This window comes from Ascaphus truei, chromosome 2 (assembly GCF_040206685.1).
Source record: "Ascaphus truei isolate aAscTru1 chromosome 2, aAscTru1.hap1, whole genome shotgun sequence".
Lineage (NCBI taxonomy): Eukaryota > Metazoa > Chordata > Amphibia > Anura > Ascaphidae > Ascaphus > Ascaphus truei.
This window is the reverse complement of record NC_134484.1, coordinates 305945727-305962709: the sequence shown is the minus strand read 5'-3', so window position 1 is coordinate 305962709 and position 16983 is coordinate 305945727. Positions and strand designations below refer to the sequence as shown.

The window sequence follows — 16983 nt, the reverse complement described above, 5'->3', positions numbered from 1 at the left end:
CCGCATGTCAGGGTCCCTCAGCACCAGCCCGGTGAGCCTCCTCCTCAGTAGGCAGAGGAAGGGCTCAATGGCCAGCGCGTACTGTTGCCCAGACAGGGGGCACCCTTGACGTACTCCCCGACCAAACACAAAAGGTGCCGTCAGGGACCAATTGATCTTCACCAGACACTCTACAGTGGCGTACAGCATCTGGAGAAAGCCCACAAATTGTGGGCCAAAGCCAAACGCCCGCAGGGTCTGCATGAGGTAACGGTGATCCACCCTGTCAAACACCTTCTCCTGATCTAGGGACAGGAGGGCGAGTGACAGACCAGTTCTCTGCGCGTGATGTAGCAGGTCCCGGACCAGAAAAATGTTGTCATGAATACTCCGGCCCGGGACAGTATAGGACTGGTCGGGGTGAAACACCTCTGCCAGCACTGACTTGAGCCTCAGCGAGAGTGCTTTGGCTATGATCTTTTAGTCCGTGCTTAGCAGTGAGACCGGTCGCCAGTTAGAAATCTGGCGGAGATCCCCCTTCTTCGGCAGCAAAGACAGTATTGCCCGCCTACAAGAAAGGGGCATCTCACCGGTCTCCAGGGCTTCGGCCAGGACCTCGGTGAAATCAGGTCCCAGCATCTCCCAGAAAAACAGGAAGAACTCCACAGTCAGCCCGTCTAGCCCCGGCATTTTTCCACGGGACATGAGACAGAGGGCTTCAAAGAGCTCGGCCAGAGTCAACAGTAACTCAAGCCGCTCCCTTCCATCCTCGCCGACCGCGGGAAGCCCCTTCCATAAGACCCTGCATGCGTCTGGCTGGATGGACTCCGGAGAGAAAAGGTCTATGTAGAATCTTCGGGTTCTGTCCCGGATGCTCTCCGGGTCAGTCAGAGGGGTACCGTCTTCTGCTAGCAAGCAGGTGATATGTTTACGGTTTCCCCTCTTTTTCTCCAGCGCGCAGAAGAGGCGTGACCCGTGACCCATCTCCCGAAGGAAGTGGATGCAGGATCGCACATACGCCCCCTGAGCTCTCCGATCTTCCAAGTCCCGGAGAGCGCACTTCCTCTCCACGTACGCTCACTGCAGGTATTGGTCTCCTGCCACAGACAGCCGCTTCTCTAGATCGAGCACCTCTTCCCTAAGGGCCTCGATCTCAGCATCGCACCGCGTGCTGGCACCTTTGGTGTACTCCTGACAAACGAGGCGCAGATGAACCTTACCCATGTCCCACTACTGCTCTAACGTGGCAAAGTCTGATCTGCAACCTCTCCAGGCAATCCAAAAGTCTCGGACCGACATCGCAAACCCCATGTCCTCCAACAACGTATTGTTGAAGTGCCAATAGGCGGCCGAGGGTGCTGATGGTAGCAGCGCCACCGTCACAGACGCACAATTGTGGTCCGAAAACGGCACCAGCCTAATGGTACTGGACTGGGCTCGCGACAGGCTGTGGCTGGAAATGTACAGCCTGTCGATCCGGGACCAGGACATCCGTTCACCCCTAAACACCCTAACATGGATGAACTCAGTGGATGCCTCGGGATGTTGTTCTCGCCAGACGTCTACCAAGGAGTAGCGGGTGATGACCTCCGCAAGGCTGACGCAGAACACGGGTGTGGCTCCGGGCCATTCCGGTCTTTCAGAGCCTCGAGGGTGCAGTTGAAATCACCCCCGAGCACCACGTGTTCATCCGCGTCGACTGTCTCCAAGTATTCAGACATTCTGACGAAGAACTGCCTTCTCAGGGGTCCGGTGGCAGGAGCATACACGTTCAAGAAATTAAACGTGTAGTCCTCGTGCCGGACCCTGAGATGCAACAGGCAACCTGGAACAACAGTTTTGGCAAGCAGCAGCTCTGGTTGAAAGGACTCAGAGAACAGGGTCACCACCCCACTAGATGATGAAGTGAGGTGGCTGAAGAAGACACTGCCTCGCCACTCCAAATGCCAGCTGGCTTCAGCCTCTGGAGTGGTATTGGTTTCCTGCAGGAAACTCACAGAATACTCTCCCTTCTGTAAAAAGGAGAGTACCTGGAACCTGCGAAACCCGTCCTTAAAGCCGTTAACATAAGCGTACCAATGCTCAAAGCCATTGGTAGTCAAGAGTTTTTCTTCCCACAGACGCTCAGGGTACTATACCCCGAGAAGCCTTTACGTGATCTCGCATCAGTTTGTTAAACTTCAGGACACGAACATGTTCGTTTGTCCCGGAGATTTTGGCCTTGTGGTTGGCCCTGATGTATACTAAAAGAGAGTGGAGAATGAACGAAGCATCCTTCCACCTCTTGAGGGCCAACTTCACCTTCTTGTTTCCGTGCTTGTGAAGGGTATCTTCCAGGAACTCATCTAGCTCCTGGGCAGGGATAATGGGGCTCAAGGAGTCCACCGACTCCACGGTGCCAGAGGACTCCTCACTGAGCCCCAACTCCCCGGGCTCCTCTTGGCTGAAGAACTCAAGACCCCCGCCCTTCTCTGCGGGGGTCTTTCTCAGCCTTAGAGTGGATCCCCTCTTCGGTGTTTCCCCGAGGGGTCCACTAAACCCTCCACATCCATCCCTGAGGCAGGATGTTCAGGGGAAGCTGGTGGCGGCATGGCGTAGGCAGTAGTCTCCTGAGAGTCCTCGGGGACCACAGAGGCACCCAGTGCTCTCCTAATCTCCTCCATCGCTGTGTGGATAAAAGGGAAGCCACAGGTGTTCGCACCAACCGTGGGAGGGCACTCACCAACCACAGGAAGGCACTCACCAACCACGGAAGGGCACTCCCCAACCACGGGAGGGCGCTCACCAACCGCGGGAGGGTGCTCACCAACCGCGGGAGGGCACTCACCAACCGTGGGAGGGCACTCACCAACCGTTGGAGGGCACTCCTCAGCAAGCACCCCAAGGAGAGAGTCCAGCCTGTCAGTCATCTCTGACAAAGACCAAGACTCCCCACAAAGAGGGCTCACATCAGACACCCTCCAGGTATAACCCAAAGCGCTCGCTAAAGCATCCCCACCTTCATCTGCCTCCCCCGCTCCATCCTCCAAATCCTCAACCATGGGGGTCAGCCCCAGCCCATCCCCTCCCTCCGGTGACACAAACTCTGACTCAGCCTCAGGTGCGTCACTCGAAGGCGGTACAGCCTGAGGGGGATACTAGCCGACCTCCGAGTCCCCGAATACAACTGCGTCCGGCGCGGCAGATTCACCGAAACACAGGTCCCCGGGGGATGTTCTCCAAATCTGGGAGGGGTGTTGGAAGGCTCTCCAATGTCCATTTCTAGGGGCAAAGCCTCATGTTGTTGAGCGCTTTTATCTTCCGCCCCAGGGACGCCGGGTACCTTCTCCTGCATTCCCTCCAGATCTTCGAGGGTGGGGGGTTGTAAAATTATGAGATCTGGCTCACACTGGCTAATCCAAACCAGTGGGCCGGATGGAGTCACCTTGTGCGGAATTGATGTTGTATTCCGCTTCGGAGACTTCTGAGGGTGAACGTAATACGGTTCACCCTCCTTGCCTTCCTCAATCACCCTCTTGTTATTAGTTTTTGATTTCCTCTTCCTGGGGATTGATTCCCCAAAAAAAGATATCGCTACCTCCCCAGCAGGAGCTTCCCACCGCTTCCCCGCACCCTGTACGATGCTTACATTGGGGGTAGGGTGCTTTTGGGGGGAGACAGCGACAACCGAGGGTGACTTCTTCAGGGTTCTTTTTTCTTCTTTTTTTTGGGGAGAAGTGCAGACGTCACCGCCCGAGATGGTGCAGCGACATCTCCTGCGGTCTCAGGGGGGACCTGGGCCCCCAAGGGCCCCGCTCCGGTGGGCACAGCGGTACAGGGTGTCTCCTCTCAGGGGAGGACAGCAACAATAGAAGTTGGCCACTCCAGGGCGACCCCCTCCCTCCGCTCCCCAGGGAGAGGTGCAGATGTCACTGTACGAGATGGGGCAGCGACATCTCCTGCGATCCTAGGGGGGACCTCGGCCCCCAAGGGCCCCTTTGTGGTGGGCGCAGATGTCACTGTTCGAGATGGGACAGCGACATCTCCTGCAGTCCCAGAGGGGACCTGGGCCCTCGAGGGGTTTTCCTTCTCCCTCTGTTCTTTGGGGAGAGGTACAGATGTCACTGTTTGGGATGAGACAGCGACATCTCTTGCGGTCCCAGGGGGGACCTGAGTCCTCGAGGGCCCCGCTGTGGTGGGCACAGCGGTACCGGGTGTCTTGGCAGAGGGAGGGGCAGGTGCAGGAGGTGGGATGGGTCCTCTGTTCCCTTTGGGGCAACTCCTACGAGTGTGCCCTAGCTCCTTGCACAAATAGCACCTAACTCCCTCCGTGCCATAGTACACCGTATATTTGATGCCCTCGTAGGGCACCCCAAAAGAACCCCCACAGATTCTGTGTTCCCCGGCAGCAGCACTTGTACCTGCCACCTAAATGAGAGCACATGACTCAGCGCTCTCTATCCCTGCAGCCCAGCGGAATTTTTGTTATGGGAGACTTAATATCTCTCAGGGCTTGCAGGTGTGGGTGCATGAGGCTGTATGGGATGAAGGGGGGCACATTGGACAGAATGATTTTTGTGCCCAACCCCTCCATGGGCTCTATGGGGATGTAGGTCCCCCCTACATTGATGCTATTCTGCACCAGGGTGTGGGTGGCAGCCAGCGTACGGAGGAATAAAATGCCCCTCTGTAACAGGGGACTTATCCCTGTTCAGTAATGTGCCTTTAATCTAGCAGTGTGGTAGTTAATTACTAAACACCACCTGCCTGATTGCTTACACAAGCCTGCCTTTGAGACAGGAAGTGACTCTCCTTAGCTCTGACTGAGAGCTGAACTTTGGAGCTGACCGGTCTTGAGCTCTGCACAGCAGAGCTGATTTCAAGACACAGGGAAAACTACTACACCTGAAGCTGAACCAGGAAGTGAGAAGATTTTCCCTCCAAGAAACAGATAAGACTTTTATTCATAAGAGACTGCTTATATCTGCTTATTTCATGCTATATGTTTTTGGGCTGCGAGAAATGCTTGACTAAGGGAGATGTGAATTATTGCATAGTGTTTCACTAGAAATACTCCCAAGTGAATAGAAGCTTTGTTCCCCCCCTGTGTTTGGATAATTTCCTGATGAAAAAGGTACAGGCACAATAAAGCCTATTATAATTTCACATTATAAAGCCTCCTAATTGTGTACCTCTGTGAACGTCCGTCTACATTTGGTGTCCGAGGTGGGACAACGGTGTCCTTGTAGTTAAAAAGGACCGGAGATTTTTATGTGAAATTTTTTTTAATGCTTTTTGCCTACAGTCTGAGAAAAAAAAAAAAAAAAAACCTCATGCAGCAGAGATCAGAGTTAAAGGGACACACCACTGAAACTTACACTGCATTGAAACTTACAAAACCACAGATGGACTCTTTGCCCCAATCCCAAGAGGAGAGAGACTGCTGAAACAGCTAATCCTTATTTGCCTATCACAAAGTGTAATATGGTCATTGAAATAGGGGTTTTGCCTTCCAGCCATAATCAGGGTTCAAGAAGTGAGACAGCCCTTAAAAGGGATAGGTGTTTGTTGTTTTCAAAAGTTTCGCTGAAGCAGTGAATACAGATGGTGACCCACGAGTGGTACTGATTTTGCAAATAAAGGTTGCCACACCGCATAGGGCTCCCGGCTGTGAATGGAGTATATGCAGAAAAGTTTGAAAATTGATACAAGACTGTGCTGAAGCAGGGGAATTTTTAGCAAACAAATGCTGAGAGTAAAATTGCCCTATAAAGTAAAAGTTTTTTCAAAGCCAATTGCTGAGTGTTGAGTCCACTGCAAAGAATGTTTCTTTTTTCTGCAAGTAAAAAAGAATGCCTATTATCTTGGGAGCAAAACAGACACCCAAAGTGTGAAGTGCGAATGCAATAATACCCAAAGATGAGACTGAAAATTACTGAACTCAGGCAGAAAACCAAATTCTGTCACCTAGCAAGTAAATGGTGTATAGCAAATAGACTTTTTTACCTAGCAACTGCACATCTTGTATACCTGATAAAAGAAAATGCATGCACAGTACTGCTGATATTGAAAAAAAAAATTACCCAAGAAAGAAAAGCCTACAGAGATGCCTGTGAGAGCTACGACCTCTACAAGCAAAATATGCCCATCTGTAGGACTACCACAATTGGGGGTTCTAGCAAATATAGTGGCAACAGCTGCAATAGCGCCTCCTGAGGTCAGGAAGAAAATTACACCTGATAGCCTAAAAATGGAGGACAAGATGCAGCGTTCCTGTAATGAACGCTACCCCACGGAAGAGTGGCCCTTCCAGTCCAATAGAGAGGAGGACATCTCTTGCGGGGAACCCGAACCGAGTCACACCCACAAAACACCCCAGGAATGGTGGGGGTGCCTGAACTCGGCACGAACAGAAAAGACCGCTCCCTTTGATGACGAATATGGTCGGCAGGAGACAGAGCGGGAGCAGTGGATCACCGAATATTTCTGTCAGCTAAAGCAGCTGCAAGAAAAGTCTGGCGTATATAATGAAGCTGCTGGGGTTTCAAATGAAGATGGAGACCCCAGTGTCCCTGAGGGGACGGTGTCATCCAGATCAAGGGGGTGCAGGGTAGAAAAAGAGAAGCAGTTCTTCGCTTGCCGTGGAGGGAACAGACACGTCCGCAGATCCTGTGGAGGAAAAGGGGGACCGAGTTGCCCTGCAGTTTAGAGAAAATGGAGAATTCGTCCTGCGGGTAACCGAATATCCAGAGGGCCCAAGGCAGAGGTCGTGTACCCCAGGGAGGTGTCTGTCCGGTGCCAACAGTGAGGAACCCTCGGCCAACCATCCCAGGGAAGTGGAGTCTGAGCCAGTGAGTGACGATCCCTTGACCAGCCCTGAAGATGCTCTGCAGGCTGCCAGGCATGACTGTGATCTACTCTGTGAAGAATTGGAAAGGGAGAGAAAAAATAATGCTGAGCTACAGAAGACTGTGCTCGCAATTTACTCTGCGGCCAGGACCGAATTGGGGGATCTCGGGACTGAGCTAGATGCTGCAGGGGCTACTATTTTCGCCATGGAGGAGGAGCAGAGCCAGTCTGATAGAATGGTGGCTACGCTGGTGCGGAGGTATGAGGAGGCACTGAAGCAGATGACAGTCTTCCAGCAGGAGGTTCACACTCTTCGCGTGGAGCTGAATGCCTCACAGCTGGAGGTCAGCGGTGTCCGGATAGAGGTGGACGTGTCTCAGAGAGAGGTTCGGACACTCCGCAGAGCACTGGATGCCTCACGTCATGGGACCAGCAGCTGCCGCACAGACCTGGAGGTTTCCAGAGGGGAGCTGCGCATTCTCACTGAGGAGCTGGACATTGCTAAAGAAACTATTGGTAATCTTGAAACAGATATCAAAGTCTCTCAGAGGGAGCTTCAGGCCCCCAACCTAGAGAAGGAAGTCTCACGCCAGGAGATTGTCATTCTCGGGGCAGATGTGCGTAAATGGACAGAGGACTGCAAAGAGGCCCTGAAGAATACAGAGACTGAAAGAGGAGAAGAGTCAGGATTAAAAAGAGAAAACTTAAAACTGAAAGAAGAAAATTTTCAGTTAACAGAAGAAGTCAAAGAAAAGTTTGACGCAGAGCACCGACTGCAGAACCAACTGCAAGGTCTGCGTACACACCTCCAGTATGCTGAGGAGAAGCAGCAAACGCTGCAGGAGGAGAAACTGCAGGCTGCTGAAGAGGTACAGGCGCTGCAGGAACGTCTGAATTCCCAGTGCGTCCCCACAGAGCAGTATGAGGAGCTAAGGGCCGCGCTGCATGTCTTCAGAGCATCATTGGAAGCGGAGCTTCGATACCAGGTGACTCTGTATGAGAGGGAGCGTGAGAAGGCTCAGAAACTGGAGCAAGAGCTGGAGAGACAGAGAGACTGTTCAATTCCCTTGAGTCAGTACACCAAGGAGAAAACAGACGCAGCGGCAACCTTGACGACAAAAATTACAGAGCTCCAGAATATGAAGGAGACTCTGATACAGATTCCTTCAATACGGAAAAAGGTATTGGCTCTGCCCAAGCACCAGTATCCCACAGTAACTAATGCCCATAAGGACAAGGGTACAGTGAGAGTTGGGGACTCCACGCAACTTCAAAACAAAATTACGAAGTTTGAGCCACCAAAGAAAGCACTAGCCAAACCTACAGCTGCCCAACAGGCAACAAACAGAGGTAGGAGTGCAGAATCAAAGCCAGAAGAATCCTTAGCTGAAGAAGCTGAACTGGCAACTCCGTGGTGTGGAGAAGCTGAAGAAAGACCACTTCAAGAGCAGAAAACTCTAAGGGCTAGTCCTAACTGCTCTACAACTGTTGCCATACACTTTGTCTACAAAAAGAGGAGTGTCTGACGCAACAGAAATCTCAGAACCGCGCACGCGATAAAAAGACTTTACGTGGAAGAGGTCCTCCTCGAGCGACTGAGGAGTGCTGATCTCGGGCATCTTCGGGAGGAGACAAGAGTGACCTGGAGAAAGGGCTCCAATCCCAGTGGGACGGAGGGTTCTCTTCCTCCATCCACTCTCATTCAAGTCACAGAGAGATCTCGAATGAGAGTGGAAGGATGGGCTTTGGCCATGGTAAGCCCGAGCTTCCCACAAACAGGGGAGGTATGTAACAGGGGACTTATCCCTGTTCAGTAATGTACCTTTAATCCAGCAGTGTGGTAGTTAATTACTAAACACCACCTGCCTGATTGCTTACAAAAGCCTGCCTTTGAGACAGGAAGTGACTCTCCTTAGCTCTGACTGAGAGCTGAACTCAGACCCAGGGAGGCGGTGAGCTGCTCGGGACATCTCCTACTCACAATTTGTGACAAATGCTTTTATTCTATTAGCACATTGTAAGTGCGCATTTTTTTACCCATTCATTTTTTATAAAGTTTACATATTGATCGCACTATGTAGTTTTCTCTCTCTTTACACATGCGGTATATGCTGACGGAGTATCGATAGAGGGTCCGGTGCCTAATTACCTTCAAGGGTGGCAACCCTATTTGCCAACTGCTTATATATACCCTTTAGTCCTGTGAGTAGAACAGCTACATGAGCCAAGACACTGCCACATTTATCCACTGATTGTATTACGTCTGCACTTATATCTGTGTATCTTGTTTTGTTTTCTCAACCCAATATATGCTCCCCCTGGATGTTCTGAGATACTTCTAAACTTTGGAACCCGTGAAACAGGTCCCACCAGTGAGGTTTGAGCTGGGGGTTTTTGGTCATCACATTTATTTAATTTCATCATTTTTAATATTAATATTATTTATTCACTCTCTATTTAGCTGTTCGCGCCTTTTTGTTCACCTGTTCACAAAATTACTGGTAGTTAATTACTAAACACCACCTGCCTGATTAGATTGCTTACAAAAGCCTGCCTTTGAGACAGGAAGTGACTCTCCTTAGCTCTGACTGAGAGCTGACCTTTGGAGCTGACTGGTCTTGAGCTCTGCACAGCAGAGCTGATTTCAAGACACAGGGAAAACTACTACACCTGAAGCTGAACCAGGAAGTGAAAAGATTTTCCCTCCAAGAAACAGATACGACTTTTATTCTTAAGAGACTGCTTATATCTGCTTGTTTTCATGCTATATGTTTTGGGGCTGCGAGACATGCTTAACTAATGGAGATGTGAACTAATTGCATAGGATTTCACTAGAAATACTCCCAAGTGAATGGAAGCTTTGTCCCCCCCCCCCCCCCCTGTGTTTGGATAATTTCCTGATGAAAAAGGAACAGGCACAATAAAGTCTATTATAATTTCACATTATAAACCATCCTAATTTTGTACCTCTGTGAACGTCCGTCTACACCCTCCCATACATCTTGCTAGCCGCCACCACAGCAGAGGGACCCACAACGTCTGCACAGCCCTCACATAGATCTCCATGTTAAGACCAGGTGACATTGGGCACCTCACCCCAAGCTACCTGCTCACACAGGGCATGGCCCCAGCATTGTTGTTGCTGGGGTCAATGCCTGCAGCTGCCACCTGTTCTCATGTTGTAGCTGGGACTGCAGGGGTTACACTGACAACAGGAGCCGGGGGAGGTGTGACCAGGGCACTGGATGTACCAAGCCTAGGGCTGTGACTATGGATGTTGCTCCTAGGGGCCCCAGTTTTTGGGGTCCGATGTCTGGGTGTGGCCCCCGTTGCCGCACTAGTTCTATTCCCCACCAGGCATGATATTATAAGCCTCTAAGTAAGGGGAGGAAGTAGTGCTTAAGGAGAGAGGTGCAGAGAGGAACTGTCCCTTTAAGAACCAATTAACTATCTCTCTGCAAAGGGAGGGAATGAAAACAGCTTTTAAAAACCTGCTGTAATCTTCCCTTATTATTTAACTCTCTCTCTTACAAGAAACCACACCACAATATTGAAGGTCTTAAAAATAAGACACAGAGCTCCCAAATGCAAATGAAAAAGAAACAAATCAGGCTTAAATTAAAGAAAATAGAAATAAAATAAACAGCCAGGGCTGGGAGAGGTGAGAGAGGTTTGAGACTGCAGTTTCCAGCCAGCCAAACTGCAGCTTATGCTGGGTAAAAACACTGCAGCCTCTGGGTGAAAACCAAAAACGGTTTTAAAACCTGAAAATACACCCAAAACCCTCTACAAAACTCACAGTATACTCACAGTATACTCCCCCACAGTTCCCCACAAAATTATAACAAATAAAGAAAGAATACAACCTGATTCCACAGCAAATGCCTGGGAACTCTGCACGCACGCTTCTGAGTGAGAGAAGTGAGAGAAGCAAGAGATAGGTCAGGGGGAGAAGAGGAGGAGACAGAAGGGGCAGTCAGGGGAATGGCCTGTACAGCTTGGGAGGCGGAGACAGGGGGAACCTGATAAGAAGAGTCTGTGCGCGCGCCCCTTGTAAACTGGGGATGCGCGCGCACAGGTTGCAACACAGGCACGGCCCGCACAGAGCAAGGGCAGACCGCAGGAGGGGGATGGAGCCAAGAGGAGGGGAACGCGCGAGAGGCTGGTGCCCGCGCGATGGCCAGCAAAGGCAGAGAGGAGAATGCATGCGCGTCCCCCGTGGGCTGAGGGAGTGCACGCACCGGACGCGTCACCAGGCGCGCGGAACGGCGCGCCATGGGCATCACGCGAGGAGGAGGCAACGGGACGGATGGCACCACAGGGAAAGGTAAAGGAGCTACCGTGGGGGAGAGGGAGCGCGTGGGTATGCGAGACCTGCGGGGAACGCGCTGCGGCAAGGGGAGAGAGGTACAAGGTGAAGGAGAGGAGTGGAAAGGAGTAGAAAGGGTAACAGGAGATGGGAGAGAGGGACAAGGAGGAGAAGGAATCTCCTGAGTCGTCACACTGGGGTGTAGACATGGTGTTGGGGGGCACGGTGAAGGGGTACGGCTCTACGAGGCCTGGGTAGTTCTGTATCAAACTCATTATTCACGTGTGTTCAATAAACCTGTTATATCATACCTGTGTGTATTACTTATATTGTCCTGCACGGGGTTTCCCATACTGTTAGGATCACGCCAGGTGGAGGCATACCCCAGGCTCCCAGCAGCAGAGTTTCAGACCTCCTGTGAGCCACAGGTAAAGCACCACACATACCGTAGCTGCCATATCTCCCGGGTGTGGGGGAAACTACACTACATCTATACTATATCTACAAGGAAGCACAAAGTACACTAAGGAGACCTTGCTCTATTACAGAATACCCACCAAGAGCTTTGAGGAGCCATGGTATGACTGACATGGCTCTCAAACCTTCCTATATTTATGATCTGAATGCCTGTATGTTTATCTATATATGTCAAAAGGAATTAATAACTTTATATCTCAGATATTAAAGTATTAAGTAATAACCGGGTGCTAGAGCACTAACACGTTTCTGTATAATCTAGGTAAACAAATCATGTATTTAGGTCAAATCACCACCAGATAAAGGTCCACCCTTAACTCTTAACATCTAGAACAGTGTTTCCCAATTGGGGTTCCGTGGCACCCTGGGGATCCGTGAGAGGATCAAAAGTGTGCAGCATGATTTCCCTGATCTCCAGAGAAGGGAGAGAGCAGGGTAGTTTCCTCTATCTTGATTGGCTGCTGTTGGGTACAGCAGCCAATCAGGAGGAGGTGTCAGGAGCCTGCATGTGTGGCCAAGCTGAATAGAAATAAACATAATGAGCAGTAGAGGTGAGGATGTGTGTCTCTGTCCTGTGTGTAAATTTCTTTGTTTGTGTGTGTTTGTCTTTGATTTTTCTGTGACTGTCTTGATGTGTGTGTTTTCTGTGACTGTCCTGTTTTGTGTGTATGTTTTCTGTGACTTTCTACCCCCCTCTGACTCCTGATTCCTGTGACTCTCTGCCCTCTCTGACTTCCATGTCCCCTCTGGCTTCCCTGGCATGCTGGCTCCCCTGCCCCCTCTGACTGCCCTGCCCCCTCTGACTCATCTGACTCTGAGCGCTGTGGGTAGGGGTGCCCCGAGAGAAAAAGGTTGAAAACCACAGATCTAGGGAAACAAACTAGCTCAACAGTAGAGAGAGGTGGGCTGCTTTAAATTATTTATCTAAAGAAGGGTGGGTTGGGGATCCTTTCTTTAGATATTTAAAATAATCTGTGAGAGGGTCTTTCCACAGTTTAAAAAGGCAGCACACATAGAGCCTGTCTGTAGCTGATGAGTCCATCAGGGAGCTGGTTAATTGTAGCTAGAGTAAATTAGCCAGTCTCCACTTGGCTCATCAAGCAGCTTTAAATCTGTGCTGCACAAACTGCATAGAGCTCTAGAGCACCGGGGACTGTGTTGCTAGAAGAGATTCCCAGGACCAGGTCTCTTGAGCACAGAGGGATTTTGTTGCCACATGAGATTCCCAGGGAACCAGACCCTCTATTCTAGGGCACAGTGGACCCTGGAACATGCCAGAAGGTGCCCCCGCTCACCCCCCCAAACTCACACACAACTGACAACAACCAAGACACAGAGATTGACATAAAGAGCACCTTGCTTAAAGGTACCTCTTTGGACTTTGGGGTCAGAGGTTGGAAAAAGAGGCCTATCCTCCCAGTCCTGTAGATAGGGACTGGGAAGTGAGTTAGTCCTTACAAAGGGATAGGCTGTTTGTTTATTTGTGTGACTCCTTAAAGATTTATTGTTTGAAGCTACAGGCTGACTTAAAGCCATGGTTTATTTCCCCCAAATATGTCTCTCCCTGTTTGTACCTCTGCCCTTGTCTCCTACAGCATCACATCTCTCTCAAATGTTGAGTTAGCTTGTTTCCAATTTCAAGTCTCTGTTTCTTTCTGTATATCCTTTTTAACGGATATTAGACTGATAGTTGTACCCCTAATATCTCTTGAGCATTGGCTGAGTATTGTTTAGTTCGAAATCTGTTCTAACTCATTTCCTATTTCTTTATGGACATCATGTCCCAGCAGCAGCAATTTGGTTAGGCCCAATCTAAAAGGCAGAATAAGATGGAAGAGCGGTATCGGCAGTAGCTCAATATAAGCATGATCAGCCCATGTTATGCAGCACATAGAAGGCTAGACAACATTCGGGATCAAATACAAATATTAAACCTTTACGAGATTAAGTGGAATGAGATTGGTAATAAAATGTGTAATCACATCCCTGAGAATGGGCCTGTCTCCATACATCTACCAGTGATTCATTTGAGACACATTTTCAATGCATTTTGAAGCCAGACAAATGACTAAGAATGAAAGGATTTAGGGGTTTAGGTCTATCTAGAAGATACAGTAGGTATAAATTGTACATTGAACCACACCCTGTAACAACACAACCACTTTTCAGCTAAACCAGCAAGGAGACAATATTGAGAAGTCCTCATACCCTTATCACCTCTCCTCAAATGTACTCTCGGTATGCTAGTCATGTGGGTGATTATTAACATGTGTGAGTTTTCATTTACTGTAGTAGTTAATTGACACTGGAATTAATGAAAGTCAATCATTCTCATAAAAAACAGAATAGGGAAAGGTCCACGTTGAGTGACAGTATATGCAAGTCAAAAATCCATTTTTTTCTCAAGTTGCTAACGAGATGTGTTATATCACCTCCTCTGAAGTGACATTTAGACCAACTAGAGAGTGGACAACAGGTGTACGCATTCAAGAAAAGTTTAGTAATAGGGATATGGCTCTCTTTACATCCAAAGCTCTCTGTATTGTTGATTTATCTTCTGTAATGCATTCATGGAGGCTGCGGTCAGTTTTTCCAATATAGAAGAGGGTACATTGACAGCTTATTATGTAGATGATTGATGTAGAGGCACATTTAAGGTAGCGTTTAATTTGGTATCTTTTTCTAGTGTGGGTGAAAGAATAGCATGTAGTTCATCCATGGCAATTGTAGTATCCTTTCTTTAAAGGAATCGAGAGGCCCAGGGGGAGAAACTGTATTTGTCTGCTGGATGTATTAAAAGTTTTTTTAGGTTGCTATTGCGGCATAGTGCAATGATCGGTTTCTTTTTACCTGTGTTGCCCAGAGTTTTGTTTAGATGAAATAATATGCCAGTGTTTGTTTATTGAATGTCGTAGATCTTTTATAACAACTGATACATTGCTGAAAAGCGTAATCTGATAAAGTTGTTCCCAGGTGTTTGTTTATTAAGGATGGTATGCACCCACGCGACTCTTCTTTGTCTTTGACTCTCTACTCAGACCTCCCTCAGCTGCCTCTTCTCTTTCTGCCATCTCACCTCAGGACTGGCTATTTTAAAGAAAAGGAGGAATCGATACGTCACGACATCCCCTCTGTTTCCTCCTCCCATCCTACATTGCTTCTAACTCTCCTCTTGCCTTCCTTGAATCTTTTTCCGCTATCTCGGTGGAGGATGTGTCACTTCTGATCTCCTCTTCTCCCTCTACCACCTGCCCTCTTGACCCCATTCCCTTCCATCTCCTTAAACTTCTTGCTCCTACTATAATCCTACTATAATCCCTATGCTCACACATTTTTAACTCCTGCCTCTACTCTGGTACTTTTCCTTCCTCCTTCAAACATGCAATAGTTACACCATTACTCAAAACCAGCAAGCTTGACCCTACCTGTCTTTCCAACTATCGACCTGTCTCCCTCCTGCCTTTTGCCTCTAAACCCCTTGAAAGTCTTGTTTTCTCTCGTTTCCTCCATTTTCTCAACACCTATTCTCTCCTAGACCCGCTACGATCTGACTTCTGCACTGCTCACTCGACTTAAACAGCCCTCACTAAAATAATTAATGACCTCCATGCTGCAAAAGACAGAGGTCACTACACTCTGCTATTATTACTCGATCTCTCTGCAGCATTTGACACCGTGGACCACCCTCTTCTCCTTCACATTCCCATACTATTGGTATTCATAACAAAGCTCTATCCTATATCTCCTCCTACCTCTCCCATTGTACTTTCAGTGTCTCTTTAGCTAACAACCCCTCCTCCAGCGAACTCTCTGTGGGGGTACCCCAGGGCTCTGTCCTGGGACTTCTTCTCTTTTCTCTGTACACACTTTCTCTGGGTGACCTAAATCACATCTCTTGGGTTTAACTATGCTGACTACACACAAATTTACTTTTCAACCCCTGACCTTACACTTGCTGTACAGACCAAAGTTTCTGAATGCCTCTGCGATATCATCCTGGATGGCCCTCCGCCGACTTAAACTTAACATGGCAAGAACAGAGCTCCTCATGCTTCCTCCCAAATCTGGCCCTACTACCTCCTTCCATATTACTGTAGGAAGTACTATCATTCACCCAGTAGCACAAGCACGTTGCATAGGGGTCACACTCGACTCCTCTCTCACATTCAAAATGTATCTAAAACCTGTCACTTTTTCCTCCGCAATATTACAAAGATACACCCTTTCCTCTGTTACTCGACTGCTAAAACTCTGACTCAGGCCCTCATTCTCTCCCATCTCGATTACTGTAACCACCTGCTGTCCAGCCTTCCTGCCTCTCACCTGTCTCCCCTACAATCTATCCTTAACTCTGCTACCAGAATCACTCTACTCTTTCCTAAATCTGTCTCAGTGTCTCCCCTGCTGAAATCATTCTCCTGGCTTCCCATCAAATTACGTATCTTGCACTCAATTCTCCTCACTTTTAAAGCTTTACCGTCTTATGCCCCTCGTTACATCTCAGCCCTAATTTCTCACTATGCACCATCCTGACTCTTGCATTCTGCTCAAGGATGCATTCTCTCTATCCCCTTTGTATCTAAAGCCCTCTCCCGCCTTAAACCTTTCTCACTGACTGCCCCACACCTCTGGAATGCCCTTCCCCTCAAAACCCGACTAGCACCCTCTCTATCCACCTTTAAGACCCACCTTAAGACACACTTGCTTAAAGAAGCATGTGAGTAGCATCATGGCTAATACTATACACATGATACATAAAGCATCGCCCCCTGCAGATGCACTTACCAGAATACCCTCCTACTGTCTCTGTATGTTCTTCCTAGCAATTAGATTGTAAGTTCTTCCACAATGTTACATTTATGTCTGAAGCACTTATTCCCATGATCTGTTATTTGCATTATTTGTTATTTATATGATTGTCATGTATATTACTACTGTGAAGCTCTACTGCACCGACACACTTTATTCGAGCAAATACCCAGTATGTACCTGGCAGATACCTGGAATGCGCCGCTCCTCACCTCTGACAAGCCCCGTTGCGTTTGCCTTCCCAGCCTGGGTTCATGCCTGGCTGACGGGCGGCTGATCTGTTAAATGATAATGATTAGGATTTAATAGGCTGCAATGCTTCGCGTGTCTACCAGATGGCATAAATTCATGAATTGTAATGCAGTATATATATATATACTGTGCAGTATTGCAGCCAGCGGGAATAAAATGCTTCAATCCCTGCTTGGAAAATAACCCAATATACTCGGGCAGAAAACAGTCACAAACCTCAATACACCCGGGTATACCCGAATTCGTGGGACTAGCCGAGCTCGAATAAAGTGTGTCGCCAGTGTATGTACATTAATGGCGCTATATAAATAAAGATATACATACGTACA

At 48.8% G+C, this 16983-nt stretch overlaps 1 protein-coding gene across 1 annotated transcript in view; it reads left to right on the top strand.

The window, feature by feature from the left end:
* RAMP3 (receptor activity modifying protein 3) overlaps positions 1-16983 on the top strand; it is a 474329-nt gene that overhangs the window by 96833 nt on the left and 360513 nt on the right. The window lies entirely within an intron of this gene.